Raw genomic sequence first — 13,326 nt, forward strand, 5'->3', positions numbered from 1 at the left:
AGTGACAGGAGCTTTTTAGGCTCCGCTTACAAGAAGTTTTAAAAGAGACCAAATTAATTCCTGGAGATGGAAGTCAGGATTGCGGTCACCCGGAAGATAACAGAGAAGGCCCAGGTATGGGCATGAGGGCTGTTTACAGCTTGATGTTTCAAAGCCCAGGGATTTGAGCACACACACAGGGAGTGCCGAGACCAGCAGAACTGTATGGGTATTACAGGGTTGCTCCCAGCCCCCTTAAAGTGTTCCTTTTTCCCTGCCCTGGGACACAATTCAACCTCATGACAGTTCACAAGAGCCCCAAGAGATCAAGGCCCTCCATTCCAGGCCAGGGCCAAGCTTCTGCCTTCGCTCTTTCTGCCTGAGGCTTTGCTCTGACCCTCCCCTCATTCTCAGCCTAATCCCAGTTTGCACTCTTCTGCCTTGTTCACAGTCCATATCCTTTTATTTATAATCTTATTTTATGCGTGTGGGTGTTTTGCCTGCGTGTGGCATTCTGTGCATGACTTGTGTCCCTGGTGCCAAAGAAGGCATCAAGTCTCCTGGTACTGGAGTTAGAGATGGTTGTGAGCTGTCCTGTAGGTCCTGGGAGTTGAACAAATGTCTTCCGAAGGGCATCCAGCGCTCTAAACTGCTGAGCCATCTCTCCAACCCCAATAAACCTTAAAAAAAAAATACATTTAGGTGTGTGTTCAGAGGGTTTGCATAAAGCACAGTGCACATGCGGGGGTCAGAGGACAACTTGTAAGAGTGAGTTCTCTCCTTGCACCATGTGAGTCCCGGGGCTGAACTCAGGGTTGCTGACCCAGCTCATTTCTTTAAGGTAGGTGTGGGGAGAGCTGGCTCCCCTCCCCTCCCCTCCCCTCCCCTCCCCTCCCCTCCCCTCCCCTCCCTCACATCCTCTCTGTGACTACATTACAACTGCCTCCTCCCATCCCCAGCAGCTCTGACCACAGTGGCCTGTCCGCCAGGCTGACGGCTCTGACTCTGTGACCTGACGTGGGGCCCGAACTGAGCCTCCTAGTACAATGAGTATACAAACCAAAGCACCACCCAAATATGTGCCCATGATGCTATGCCCACGTGAGCAATAGGGATATTCCTGAGGCCTGAGGGGAAGTCACATTGACTACTATACCCGAGTGAGTCAGTCCACCGAGACGTTGATTAAGTCAGTTCTGGACACCCACAGTGAGGGCAGGGTGCCTGGAAGATCAGCTTCCTCCTTTATTTCCCCAGCTAGAGGCCAACGAAAGAGGTCCAGGTCAGAACCCAAACTTCCTGAGAACCACCACCCTCCAGACCAGAGCATGAAAACAGGACCCAGTGTTGGCCTCTTCCCCCTCATCTCCTCCCCCCAAGACGGCAGCCACCCTGCTGGGAACAGAGAACAGCTCTGAGCTCCTGGGTGCTCCTGCCAGAATGGGGTTTCCTGTGGGATTAATATTAATTAATATTAATATTAATATTAATCAATATTAATATTAATATTCCTGCAGTTAATATTTTTAACATTCCTTTTTCCCCCTTTTTAAAAAATAAAACTTAATTCTTTTTTAATATCTATTTCTTCTTACGTGAGCGTGTGTTTGCTAGCACTGAGTTCTGGTGCACCCATCAAGACCAGCCTCCGCCGCCTCATTGGTCAGGCGGTGCTTTAATCAGCACTCCTCCAGAGCTGACGGCGCTCTGGGTGAGGCTCTGACAGAATTCCAGACCAGCCTGGTGCCAGACCTACTCTGGATTCCCTCTGGCCGCGTGCGTCTCTGTGACCTCTGCCAGGAAAGCTGGCCATGAGGAGCAAAGCTCACTCACACCTGGTCTGAGCCAGCCAAATGGTGAACTGTGGTCCTCACCGCGGTAAACGCCTGGTCCTTTGCCCGCTGTAATTTAGTTCCCAGATGTGTCAATACTGTCATCGTCACCACCGAGACCAAGCTCTACGTCTGCTCTGTGGACTGTTGTCCCACCGGCTGTGAGGTGGACATTACCAGCGCCCCACTGTGTGGGTGCTGATCAACACCTCCACCACTGCCGACAGCTGGGTACTCCTGGGCCCCAAGTCCGATTTGACATCAATGCTGCCTTTGGTAACGGGTATGTGAGTGTGATAACCATCCCTAACCAGCTTTAAATTTCAACTAGCAACCTAGAACCATCCACGAGAGAGCCTCAAAGAGGGACTGCCTGGGTTAGGTCGGCCGACGGGCGTGTCTTTGGGGGGTTAACCTGATTGGTAAGTGATGCCGGAGGACACAGCGGTGGTGGGCAGCACCATTGCTTAGGCTTGGGCAGATCCTGAGACCAAGCAGAAGGGCTGTCATCTGGAATTACGAGCCGAACAAGCCCTTTCTCCCCTCAGCAGCTTTTGGTCAGTGTTTGTTTGTTTGTTTTTTAATCACAGAAACAGAAAGGAAGCTAGGACAGTGGGCAAGGGACAGAAAGAGAAGCATTAATTCTCTGAGCTGCATGAAGACTCGCTGCCCTCCATGGAGGTTGTTGTTGGATTCTACTGAAGGGGAATATCCCCCTTTCAGCCCTGTAGTGTGGCACACGGGCGCCTGCTTCAGCGTTAGCTGAGAGGCTTGGGCTTTGCTTGTCCTTGCTCCACCGTGACCACGGCTCTCTTTCCCACAGACATCTGTAAGCTTCAATCATCATGCCTCAAAAGGAAGGCTTCGTAAAACAAAATAAACAAAAGCTCGTTACCAGATCCAAAGCCATCTGCATTTTCTTCTGTGTCATCCAGACTTCTTATTCTCTATGTTGCTTTGTACTTTTCTCTTAGGCCTAGGATTTTTTTAGAATAATTTTTATGTAATTCTGTGTGTGTGCGTGTGTGTGTATGTGTGTGTGTGCGCATGTATGCACGTCATGTGTGTAGGTACCTTCTGACACCAGAAGAGGGGGTCACACACGCTGGAGCTGGAGCTACGGGCGGTTGTGGACATCCTGATGGGGGTGGTATGAACTCAACCCGGGTCTTCTTGAAGAACAGCAAGCGCTCTTCAGCACCGAGTCATGTCTCCTGTGAGAAAAGTGGAGTCTGTGTCCAGATATCTGCTGGAGCACCATTTGTTGAAGACTTCCTTTCTACACTCTACTGTCTTGTTTCCGTGGTCAGAGATGACCACACAGATATTGATATTTTAAGCATTTAATTACAGATTAGATTCTATATAAGTATTTCATTTTTGATGGTTATGTAGATAGTACTGAGTGTTTTTTTTTATTTCAAATTCCAACAGTTCATTGCTGATCAATATAGAAATGCAATTGACTTTTATATATAATCCATCCTCCAACCTTGCTATAACTGTCTGTGAGTTCAAGGAATTTTGATATTTAGGATTCCATACAGAAAATACTCTCCTTCACAAACAAGACCAGTGTTATTACTTCCTTCCCTTTCGGTAAATGCCTCATTTCCTTTTCTTGGTGTTTGCATTAGCTAGGACTTGTAGTAGGAACTTGGGTAGGAGTGGAGAGCGAATGTCTTTAAGCTTGCCTCTGATCTTAGTAAGAAAGCGTCTAGTTTCTTGAGGTTGAGCTACAGGTTCTTTGTAAACATGGTGAGTCCTAGTTTGCTGGGAATTTTTGCTGTGTGGTGTGAGACGTTGCTAAAAATCTCCCCTCCAATCTACTGATATGATCGTGATTTTTCTTCTTTAGCCTGTTGGAGACACAGGCTGCAGTGGTAGACTTTCAAATGCTGAAGCAGCATCACGTACCTGAAATAAATCCCTCACAGTCGACAGTGCCTCTGGCTGAGGTGTGGAGTTCTTTTAGGCATTGTTGGATTAAAATGCTCTCTGGCTGTTGAAGAGTTCTGTATCCATGGGCACGAGGAAGACTGATCTACACCTGCTGCCCTCCTCTTTCTCTCTTTTTAAGACAGCTAGGGAGCCAAGGATGGCCTTGAACTCTTAACCCTCCTGCCTCTACTTCCTGAGTGCAGGCATTGCAGGCTGTGTCACCATACCACACGATGCGGTGCTGGGGATGAAACTTCTTGCACTCTAGGAAAGGACTCTGCCAACTGAGCCACCTGCCCAGGCCACGACTGCTTTCCTAGTTACCAGCCATGAATAATTAGAGCTCGAAGTTAAAGTACAGTATGCTGACTTTGCACTTCTTTCTGATCAGGTGTTAGTGTCATGCTGGCCTTAGAAAGTGAGGGAAGGCCGGGCACGGTGGTTCCCAGTCCTGACCCCAGCACTTGGGAGGCAGAGGTAGTTGCATCCCTGTGAGCTCCAGACCAGCCAGGACTACACAGTGAGACCCCTTAAAAAAAAGTGAGTCAAGGAACACACTCCATCATCGTCCACACCCTGGAATAGGTTTTAGCGTGCCGTTGGCACTTTTTCTTAAACGTTGATGAGAATTCGCCGTGGAACCACGCGGGTCTGATGATGTCCGCTTTAGAATCATTGATTCGCTTTGCCGAATGGACAAAAGCCTCTTCTGACAACATAGTTCTCCCGATGTGAGCATCAGTAAAAACAAAAAACTCGCCAGTTCCACCCAAGCTGTCGAATCTGTGGGTCAGAGGTGTCCACCATATTTCCTCCTTTATTATCCTTTCACTGTCAATGGGGTTGGTGCGGAATTTCGCCTTTTTATGGCGACAAGGTTCATGTAACCTGAACGTTCAGCAGGGTAAAGTGTCCGCCCTGAAGTCAGAATGCTCAGGGTATTATACAGCCATTAGCGTTGCCTGTGCCCATCCATTTCCATCGGTAAGCAGAAGCCCTGACTCTACCCCGACCCCTGGCAACCAGGAAGCTCCTCCAGCTTTACGAGCATTTCACAAGATTCATTTACAGAATCACGAGACACATGGTCTTTCGCATTTGGTTTTTCTCACTTGACATGTTTCCTAGGATCACTCATTCTGTCCTGTGGGTACAACGCCCTAAGTATTTCTTCGATAATTACACTTCTGGCTCAAATACCTAGACTCCACCAGAGCAGAGAAGATGATGAGGAGAGTTATCCAGGTGTGAGTCAAGTGTTAGCCGTCTACGTGAGCAGAAATGAACCTAGCCTGGAGATTCCTCCGCCAGAGGGAGGAATGGCGCTCGAACCTCCGGGGCTTAAAAAGCTGCTGCTGCAGTGGCACACCCCCGCTTCTGACGGAAGACCTCTCCTTCAGGTGTCCAACGGGGAAAGCACTTGTGCATGGAACAGTCATTTGGGGCTGGAATTATTCATCTCCATTTGACAGGTGAGGAAAGCGCAGATTCGAGAGGTGCAGCCGTTTTCGCAAGGCCTGTAGCCGGGGAGAGCCAAGAAGAGAAGCAGGCTTGCCCAGGGCCTTCCCTCTCCTCGGCCGTCAGGGAGCACCGAGCATTCCTGCCCTGTCTGTTCCAGTCACAGGCACCCCTGACCTTTTCTTGTGTGCCATGTGCCTTCAGGCAGTCTGGGGGAGTCTACAGAACCCTCTTCAGAATGGTGTTTCGAATGAGTAAGATTAAATCTACTCGCGATCACAGGGGAAACGCATCCCCTGTGTGATGGTTGATGTTGATTGTTGGCCTGACAGAGATCAAGCTGCCATGGAAACAAGCCTCTGCAGCCTCCGAGGGAGGTTTCAGATTACATTATCTGAGGTGAGAAGGCCCACATTAAACGTGGGTGGCATCATTCCCTGAGCTAGGGTCACCTGGGCTACATGAAAAGACAGGGTGGGGGAGGGCTGAAGAGATGGCTCAAGGTTAGGAGCGCTTGTTGCTCTCCCAAAGGACCCAGGCCTGAGTCCTAGCACCCACAAGGCTGACCACAACTATTGTAACTAGAGTTGTGGTACAAATAGTTACAAATGATTACAAATAGTTGTGGTAACCAGTGCTTCCTTCTGGCTTCCCCGGACACCAGGAATGCTAGCTGTGCAAAGACATACATGCAAATACTTTCACATATAAAATAGTGAAATAAAATAAAATGGAGAGAGAGGAGAGGACAGGGTTGGGGGGACCTGGGAGAAACTAGCACACCACGGAAACCTGATTTCTGAAGAAATAGTATAAACACCCCTCTAACACATTAAAAAAGCAAAACCCAGCGCTTAGTCTAATCCCCACCACCACTCTGAAATGTGAAGACTCTAAAGTGACAAAAGCCATCTGCGACCACTGTAGAATGATGCACTCACATCTGGGTTTCTGTTGGTGACAGAGACACAGGTGCTGTTGGTACTGCTGCGGCTTATTGCCTGTGTTCATAATGAAAGGAGGTACTAACCTTCAGTTAGAAATGAGTGACAAGAATGATGTCACCTGCCCTCCGTCCACCTCACGGGCCCCTGGGTGAGAATCTCTGCCCCCCCCCCACATGCCACCCTGTAGCTATGAAACCGTGGGAAACAGGGACATGGGTCTGGGGCCTGCCGGAAGCTGTTGACACTCACTGTGCCCTGGGGTCCTGGTGTGACCTCTCCTTCTCCCTGCCTTCTGGCTTTCTGGGTATTCCCTAGACAGCCCATCACCAGCTCCCACTTAGCCGTGCCTCTGGGACCCTCCAACACTGCTACCCAGCCACACCCCTGGGTGGTGTGGGGAGTTTCTAACCACTCATATCAGACTTCTTAGATGAGTTCAGAAGGGCAGTCCCGGAGCCCGACACCCCAGGAAGAGGCCAGCAACAAATGAAAACTCAGGGTTAGACAGAACATGAGATGGAAGAGGGCTCCGTCAGGGCCTCTCATGAGGGGCGGTACAGCCCATCTCATGCCCCAGGGCCCTGCTTGGAGAGTGGACAATCGGGCAAGCTGGACAACGCCTGGGCCACAGTCTCTTTGCAATGAGATGGGCTTCCCATGTTGTCATATTATGGGGAGATAGGCTGCAGCAAAGCAACCTGAGTAAATGAACCACCAGTCATCCTCAGGGCTTGCCCCTGACTGATGAGACCCAGGGAAAACCCCGAGGTGACTCTAGGAAACAGCAGCACTTTCTAGAACTTTCTTCGGGATCCCAGACACACAGAACCACAATCTCTCTCCTCAGTTTTTCTTCTTGACTCCAGGCACCTGGAGAGACTCCTCTTTTGGCTGCAGGTGAGATCTGAGAGCCCCTCCAGGTCCTGTCTGACCAGGCAGAGATGAAGCGTGTCCCATGATGGTGACATCACAGGAGAAGAGCAGCAGCTGCCCTGGTCACAATAAAGAGGCAGCCCTATTTCCAGTCCAACCGCAGTGAACAGGTGGGGAACCAGATCTGGGGCTGCTGCCGAGGGAGATAGGCTCAGGCACTCCACACCCTACAGAAGGACAGTCTACCTTGACATCCATCATCTTGTTTCCATGGTTGCCCCCATCTGCTCCGCTGAAGTCCCTGGGCCTGAGGAGGGAGGCTGCAGAAGCCGAAAGGAAAGAGAAGAGAGGAGGGCGGGCGGGGCAAAGATTGCCACAGGGGAGGCTTGCAGGGCTGGGCGGCTGCCTGGCAACAGCCTCCAAACAACCTGGGCCTGGCACAGATGAAAGGAGCTCAACAACAAAAACAGAAAAGTCAAGATGCACCCCACCAGCCCCCGGGTTTCCTGTTTTTCTAACAAATCACCGATGATTTCCAAGAAAAGCAAGCTGTGCTGCACTCGCCCAAGGCACAGCCGCAGAATTTGCACATCTGGCCTGTGCTTCGAGAGCAACCAGCGGTGGGCTGTGGCACAGGGAGTGTCAGAACACCTCAAGACTCTGCAGCTTGAGGATCCTGGAAGGAGCAGGGCCCGGGGGACCCCCTGCCACAGCCAGCCCGGGAGGTTGTAACCCTTACCACCTGCCAGCTCATCCCAAGGCTGCTTTAAATGTCACATTAGTGCATCACATTACTGTGTCAGCCTTAGGATACAGAAACTGAAAGAGCTCCATTCTTAGAGACCCTCTGTGGAGGGCTCCGTGGGGCATTCCCCCAGGCTGGTCTACATCCCCTGGGAATTTCTAGTAAGATGGTGTAAAGGCTCTAGGCAAGACCAGTGGGCTGGGTTTCCTTGGCAACAGGAAGCTGATAGGTCAAGCAGAAGCAAGGTAGCCCAGGAAGCTTCTCACCAGGGGTCCCCTCCCACCTGGTGCCCAGCCTCCCTGTCTTTGTTGTTACCGAGGTTTCCTGGGTTCCCAGGTGCAGTCTTAAGCCCCTGGAGGGATGGTCAAGCCCCAAGGTGGAGGTGAAGGTCAACCTCCAGCCTTCCACTTTTCTATTCGCCTCCCCCAAAGAAAGCATGCCTGCGCCGGCACCCATCCATGGAGCTGCCCATCCCCGGGGGCTGGGGAGAGCCCTTCCACACCAATCCCTTGCCTTCTTCTTCCTCTACAACCAAACCCCCAGTACTCTCATCCACACCTTGATGCTCCAGTGTCACCCCTCACGTGGGCCCTGCCAGCTAGGGTTCCCATTCGCTCACTCTACAAGCAATCACGTCTAAGCAAGTCCAGCCTGCGGCCCAGCCCAGTCCTCTTGTGAGACAAGGTGGAAGCAGGCTGCAAGCTGGGAGCCACAGAAGGAGACGAGCCACTATCCTCTCTGCCTCATTCTTATTTGGCAGGTACCTCAGTTGGGGGAGGGGAGGGTGTCTAATGCTTGGCTGTAGGCTGTGACGACTGTTTCCTTGAATGCAGTCCCTCCAAACTATTAGAAGTCGAATATAGTACGTGCATAAGCCAGTAAGAAGGTACTGCCACGCTGCACAGCTAGGCACCCCGTCCTTTAGACGGTCAGCGGCACACTCGCATCGTCACAAACGCACGAGTAGCGTGCTGTGCTCCCATGTTGTCACAGCCAGGTCACTAGGCAACAGTAATTTCTCAGTTCCATTATAATGCAACAGGACAGCCATGGAACATCTCCGGCATTATCAGGGAAATGCTATTAATACATGCCTGCGTCCCATCCAGCCACAGGAAACATAGCAAGATGTTAGCAACCGTGCTCTCTTTTGTTGTTGTTTTGCTTTGCTTTGTTTCGAGACAGGGTCTCTCAACGTCGTCCTGGTTGGCCTGGAGCTGGTTATACAGACAGGCTGGCCTTGAACTCATTCATTCCTCTTCCTTCTGCCTCCCAGGTCATCACACCCAGCTCAAATGTGCATCTCTTAAGACCAAGGACCGTTCTCTCAACTGATGGTCTGCTTGCCACCCCTACAAATTAAAGACACCTGCACACTCTCACCAGAGGCCCAGCCTTCTCTGTGTCTGGCTCCATGTCTGCCAGGGGCCTTCTCCGAAAGGGGGCACTCACCATTAATGTATAAACAAATCCCTCCAGGTACTAACATGCCACCATTTTGTTCTGGAGTGATGGGGGGAAGCCTTTCCTTCCCTAGGAAGTCAGAGGTTGGAACTCATCGCTAATGATATGGAAACATGAAACTCCTGAGCTCAACCCCACTCTTATGCCTGCACTCGGGCCTCAGAGGCACCTGAGCACAGAGGAATGTGGGAGATCCCAGGTCTCCAGGCTACTTTCCAACTGCTCAGATGCAATCCTGGAGGCCCTTCTGTGTCTGCAACCCAAGGCCCAGGAGCCTGTCACAGCAGCACACAGATTATTACATCTGGGAACCTCACGTAGACACTGGGCCCTTACCTTGGAGGAGGGGGAAAAAGCACACCTGTTCCTTTCTTCATTGAATCCACATAGGAGGTTAACAAATGCATGTCTACCGAGCCCCGGCAAATGGCTAAGCTTGCAACAGGAGGGATGCAAGAAAAGTCTCTTCCTCTCAAGGAAGGGTGTGGGGCTAGGGTGCAGGCAGCCATGCCAGGGAGCAGTCCAGGGAGGCAGCCAGCCATTCTCACCACCAAGGCCTGGCTTGGCCCCTTTCTCAAGCTATGAAGGGAGGGCAGCAGCATATCCTGCCCACCCAGGCAGGCTCTGGCCCTCACCCACTCAGATGGCACAGCCGGGACAAATCATTAGATATGTTGGGAACTCGCCACTTGGTGCAGCATTTAGTCAGGGGCTGCTTCGTGGGAACTCACCCCGACGAACCAACAGGTCTACCTTTGCCCCGGTGCTACGTGCTCCTGGGGGACAGAACACCAACCCCAAAGCTATACTCCTCCTCCTGGCTCCTGACTCCTCCTGCAGCCAGGAGACTCCGTGGCTGACTCAGAGCTGGAGACAGTCCTGATGGAGGAAAGCAGAGGAAAGAGAAAGGTCCTGAAAACGCACCATAAGAGAACAAAATGTACAGATGGGCAAGACGGCCGTAAGCCCAGGACTTAGGAGGCTGAGGTGGGAGGGTGGTGAGTTAGAGGCCAGCCTGGGCTACACAGCAAGTACCAGACTGATCTTATCTACGTAGTAAGACCTGTTTGTTTGTTTTTAAAGCAAAAGAACAAGAGCAAGAAAATAGAAGGTATATGATAACATTGTGATTCCCAAAGATGGTTATAATGGTGTCTCTATAGTCCCGTAGACCCTAGTTCGTCAAGAAGCAGACTCTAGCTTCTCTGTCCTTAAACTAAAGCATGCCGATGGCTGTGGCAACCAGTGAAGGACAGGAAGGGGCCTGACATAGCTTCCAAGGCTGGGGCACGAATGAGAACACAGTGACTGTCTCCTCGTCCTCCTAGTTTGTCCTGAGGAGAGGAAGCCAAGGCACTCCCACAGGCCTTCTCCCCAGATGGTCTCCTCTTCCCAGCCAAGGCTGCACACATGCTGAACACATCAGTGACTCGGAGATGCCGTCCCCACTGTACCTCGACACCCCAGAGTCGAGGCAGGCTACATCATCCAGCACTGCGTTTGGGGCAGTTTCCTCCACAGCCACAGCGTGTAGAGCACACACACCAGGACAGAGACCAGGCTGTACTGCCAGAAGCCACGGTGCCACGTGTTCAGAAACTCGGAAAGAAATGGCATCGTGTACCGGGCAACTCTGACAATCAGCCAGCCAGCAGTAGAAGGGCCCTCAGAGGCTGCCCATCCTCCGCTCACTACTGAAGGGAAACCCTTCCTATCCAGTGGATGCAACCAAAGACGACTAATGTACTCACTGTCCTTTGCAACCACTGAGCTCCACTGATGTCACTGCTTTCTGAGCACCTGAGAAATCTCAGCAGCACACCACGCCTGCTCCTGCCTCCGTAGCTTTGCCCTGTGGCTCCCTGTCCCTGGAGGGCCCTTCTGGACTCTCACTGGCTCCCTCCTGTTCCTCTTTCCATTGTGCTGTCTATGAGGACCCCTGGAGGCTCCCATCTCCAGTATTTCATCCCGCATCTCCATCAGCAAGTCACACACACACACGCGACATTATTTCTTTGTGTATGTGTTGCTTTGTTTGTTTACATACAGGGTTTCTCTATGTAGCCCTGACTGTCCTGGACTTGCTCTGTAGACCAGGCTGGACTCAAACTCAGAGATCCATCTGCCTCTGCCTCCCGAGTGCTGGAATTAAAGGCGTGCACCCCCACACCTGGCACATTTTACTTTTTTACTGAGCCTTCCATCTCCCACTCCTTGCAGCCACATTTAGAAGAGTAATGGCTTGGCCGTTAAGAACACTTACTGCTCTTGCAGAGGACCTGGGTTCAGTTCCCAGCACCCACAAGGCAGCTCAACACCATCTGTAAGTCTGGTCCCAGATGATCTGATATCATCTTCCTCCATGGACACCAGGCACAGGTGTGATGCACAGACATTCATTCAGACAAAATGACCACACACATGAAATAAGTAAATCTGAAAACAAACAAACAGATTCTTTCATTGTTGTTTTTAAAGACTGTAAGCACCAGGGGCTGGAGACACGGCACAGCGGTTAAGAGCACTGGCTGCTCTTGCCAACAAGGACTGAGGTTCAGTTCCAGCACCTACATGGAGGTTCACAACTGTGTAACTCCAGGTCCAGGGGACCCAATGCCTTCTTCTGACCTCTTTGGTCATTTCATGCACGTGGCACACATACATACATGCATGCAAACCCTCATAAAACAAAATACAAAATACACATAAAGCAAAAATAAATAAATTCTTGTTTTATAAAAGAATGTTTACCAGGTGTTCTTAGAAGAATGCCTGGCACAGTGGATGGATGGATGGATGGATGGATGGGTAAAATGACAAAGAAGTCCAAAGGAAGACAAAAGATGATGGAAACACTTGAGAACTGAGGTCCAGACACTGCTTTCTTACCTGGGTCATAAAGCCAGAGCCACATTCTAGGGGCGGCAAGGACTTCAGCGGGGATAAGGAGGCCCACCAGAACGAAGCTGGACCTCTAAACCAAAGTTAAACATTCGTGCTTGCTACTCCTCTCATCTCTGGGAAGATCACAGAAAATGGTGGAAACTGCTGTCTTTGATTCTGACCACAGTGCATGCTTTAACAAACCAGAAGTGAGAGGCAAACAGGGAGGACGTGACCACATCACCCTAGAGTTTGTAGCCCTCGCTGAATACAACACGGGGTACAGAAAATGAGTCACGGATTTGGGGGAAGCAGAGTTCCAAGAGGCTGAGACTTGAGAGGAAAGAAAACTGAAAACCCAAAATGTCATGCAGGCATGTGGTGGTGTGCGGCAGGAGCAGGGAGTGTAGGGAGCCAGCAGGACTTCCTGGGGTGTCAGTGCAGATGGAAGCGAGGACCCCAACCCAGAATGCATGCGCTACATCGTGAGCATGTTACAAAAGCGAGGGTTGGGATGGGCATGGAAGATGCTGCAGAGGGCCTGCCAGTGTTCTCAAAGTCCAAAGCAACAGCTGCCCACCTCTGGCAGTTGAAAGTGGTTTCATGAAATTGGATCTCCACTGCCGTCAGCTTCCTCGAGGAGACTGGCTGCCCCACTGTGGGGTCAAGGGTGGTTTGTGAAGTCCATAGGAGATATGTATTGAGGGTCTATGGCATGATGGACTTCCCAAGGTACTGGGAGCTCAAAACCCTCAGAGTTCATACTTGCGAGAAGGGTGGACCCAGCTCTGTCATCGCAAGAGCACAGCAAAAATTCCCAGACAAGCAGCCCTGAGGAAAAATGGGCAAAACGCTTGAGCCTGTACTTCAAGGAAGCAGTGTGCCAGATGGCCTCTAAATACAAGAAGAGGCCCTCGATTTCATTAGTCATAAAGGAAATGAAAATTAAAACCACACTTCCATACCACCACACCCCCAAAAATGGCTAAAACGAAGGTGGAAAACAGTGTCTGTGGACTGAAAGCAGCAAGAACACTCAGAGCTGCTGACGGGAATGCAGGCTGCTTCAACACAGTTCCACTCAGGGACTCTGCTACACCTGCCCCCTCACCCCGTCCTGGCCTTAGGACCCAGCAAAAGGGAGTATGCCAGAAAGCACAGAAAGAAAAAAAAGAAGCATCCAAGGTGCTCTTCAAACTAGAGA

The 13,326-nt window shown here is 51.0% G+C and overlaps 1 protein-coding gene across 8 annotated transcripts in view; it reads right to left on the minus strand.

The window, feature by feature from the left end:
• Nucleotides 1-13,326, minus strand: part of Pik3r5 (phosphoinositide-3-kinase regulatory subunit 5) — a 61,513-nt gene that overhangs the window by 33,882 nt on the left and 14,305 nt on the right. The window contains exon 2 of one of the 8 annotated variants that reach the window (XM_021642473.2): nt 2,886-3,025. The exons of the other annotated variants lie outside the window; for them this stretch is intronic. The gene's annotated coding sequence lies outside the window, so the exon portion shown is untranslated. The remainder of the gene's footprint in view (nt 1-2,885; nt 3,026-13,326) is intronic. 8 annotated transcript variants of the gene reach the window in all.

The sequence above is a fragment of the Meriones unguiculatus genome, chromosome 11 (assembly GCF_030254825.1).
Source record: "Meriones unguiculatus strain TT.TT164.6M chromosome 11, Bangor_MerUng_6.1, whole genome shotgun sequence".
Taxonomy (NCBI): domain Eukaryota; kingdom Metazoa; phylum Chordata; class Mammalia; order Rodentia; family Muridae; genus Meriones; species Meriones unguiculatus.